Source organism: Aethalodelphis obliquidens, unplaced genomic scaffold (genome assembly GCF_003676395.1).
Source record: "Aethalodelphis obliquidens isolate GAN/ISIS:26980383/991018 unplaced genomic scaffold, ASM367639v1 scaffold74, whole genome shotgun sequence".
Taxonomy (NCBI): Eukaryota; Metazoa; Chordata; class Mammalia; order Artiodactyla; family Delphinidae; genus Aethalodelphis; species Aethalodelphis obliquidens.
In genome coordinates, this window is record NW_020838018.1 from 5,214,706 (window position 1) to 5,217,685 (window position 2,980).

Sequence of the window (2,980 nt, forward strand, 5' to 3'; positions counted from 1 at the left end):
ATGTTCATTTGTGTCATATTTTAGATTTCACATATAAGCGATATCATATAGTATTTGTCTTTCTCCTTGTGACTTAACTTCTCTTAGCATGATCATCTCTAGGTCCACCCATGTTGCTGCAAATGGCATTATTTTGTTCTTTTTTATGACTGAATAATATTCCATTGTGGGGTGTGTGTGTGTGTGTGTGTGTGTGTGTGTGTGTATACACCACATTTTTATCCATTCATCTGTCAATGGACATTTAGATTGTTTCCATGTCTTGGCTACTGTAAATAGTGGTACTCTGAACATAGGGATGTATATATATTTTTGAATTATAGTTTTGTCTGGGTATATGTCCAGGAGTGGGATTGTTGTATCATGTGGCAACTCTCAAATTGCTTTCTCTTCAAGCAATTTTCTAATTTTCAATTTTCTTTAATAGAAAGATTCTATAGAAAACCTATTGTTTCGGTCTTCATTTTTCTAATATTCAATCTAAAAGAAAGTCTATGTCATCACACTTTAAAGTTTTTCTCAGTGTTAGTGACTAAATGCTTGCCAAAATCCCAGGGAGGAATATCCATTTACAGTGACAATACCCTGAGATCTTGGGTTTTGCTGTATCACTTTCACTGGATCACTTCTGATAAAATCTCATGACTACCTCAGAAATGCTCAGACTGTCCATTGCATAAAAAGAGGATTATAAGTAAATATTCCTCCTGATGATTTTTAAGCTACTCACAGACTTCAATCATAAACCTACCCATGGAAGTTTCTTTCCTTGGGGAAACTGCATTTTTATTTGGGTTCCCAAAGTAGAGCTGATATGATGACTCCCAACTACGCTAATGCCTGCTGGGGAGATTTTCTTCTCAACTTGTCCTCAGGATTTAGCAAAGTAAAAGAAAAATTAAATATTTATATGGTATCTGACCACTGCCACTGCTGAAGAAAACTGTTGTTCCAAACCACCCAAAAAACACAGAAACGGTCCTACTAAAGGATTATTGTTTTATTTTGGGCGAGCATATAATTATTCTAAGACTTCCATAATTATGGATCTGATCAAGAAATACAGTGAATATTTTTGTTTCAGATCATTAAGAAGAGGATTTTACTAGATGCTCCACAAAGATAACATAAGCACAGTAATAATGATTCGATTTTGGATTATTACCATTGGACTATGTTTTGAAGATAATGTGTAACACTTCTACTTAAGAATTACATGACTACCAAAATGAACATTTAACAAAAGGGCAAATAGGTAACTCTTCCACCTGGTTTATTATGATGTTGTGTATAAACAAGAGATATGAATGTGAATGCTTGTTATCATGCCTGTAATGTTGCAATGCACAGGAAATGACCCCAGGGGAACACTTGCATCTGAGAAAAGCCCAAGAGGTTTCCTCTGTGCTGTGGGTTTCTTAGATGCTCATAGAGACCTGCAAAAGAACACAGTTCATTCTAAGTGGAATGAAACAATGAATCCTTTAACATTTTTAATTAGGACCTCAAAAGATTCTCAGTTTTGAATTACTACTCTATGATGTATATCAAACATAATTTTTTGTTAATATGCATGAAACTAGATTTGATCTGAGTAAAAGGAGAAAAAGAGAGGTGTTTTTATTAAGGGAAATCTATTTTATTACCAGAGTAATATGGCATGGCTTATTCAAAATGCAAATTTGGTGTACATTCATAATATAAGGAAAAAGGAAACAATGTTCAGTGCTTAAATGTGAAGGAAGGCATGTGTTAAGCATACTGTAACCACTTTGACTAGTGACTATCATTTTGCATTGTCCTTACATTTTCTACAGGTAACTATTCTTTCTTTCTTTAAAATAAGGCACAAGGATTCTGAAGAGTAGGGTAAATCTCAAGAGATATCACTGGGAAACCTGTAGATTTGAACTTTACATGCTATAGAAATGTAAGATTCTTTTCAAAGTCATGGTGTCTGGAGTTCAGAATTAAACCCTATAATTAAGTAAGAAACTCTGATTCTAGTACTGACTCGTGGTAACTGAATATCTGAAGTACATTAGTTCTATCTCCCTAAATGGTCTGTTACTATCCAAGTATTCATGTTGTAATCAATTTTTAAATTATGCAATAATTAAACCCTTTGCTTCCTTAAAACCATGTTACAAATAAAATTCCTTTTTAAAAGATTAATGTGATTTTGAAGGCCAGCAGCTCCTCCTTATTGAAAAAATTAAGTTGGTTTAAAAGTTGTTTTCCATAAATGTTCTACAAATAAGAATTCAATTCAATGTAATTGAACTTCAAAAAAAAGAGAACATATATTTATATGAAGGAGCCCAGATGACCATAGCTACCATCTCACCCTATCCTAGTGTGCACACAAACAGGACTTAACTATATCTGAAGTAACTACCAATCAGCAGAGGGATGAGTGCATTCAGGAGAATTAAAGCCCACATCTTGGTAGGGAGGAGGGGAGAGATGTATTTATAATACTAACGAAATTCGATTTTATACTGACTTAATTATTTACATTAGTTTACTTTTAAAATATTCATTAATTTTTTCAAATATTTAAAAAAAATCCAGGGATGAGAATGAAAATTGTTTGCTGGGTTTTTTTTCTCCTTTCACATAATGGGTACTTTAAAGGAATGTTTCTTTGCACAAGGAAATTATAGAAGGAAGCAACTACTTGGTAAATATGACCAAATTTCGACAGAGAGTCGTTTCACAATAACTTGCCCACATCAAGTGTGTTGCTATTATCAGTTGGTAGGAGGACATCTGCACAGTGTGGAATGGTTCTCTAATGAGTTTCAGTGTCATTCATTATATACTTATATACATACATATCATGCTCATAAAAGCATGGAAAAGTTCTGGATATTGATAACAGACATTGCATTTGGGATGGGGCCTGGGATTGAGGAGAGGGCTTTGCTTTCATGTATTGTTTGCATTTTTATATAACTATCGACAAATATATCATTGG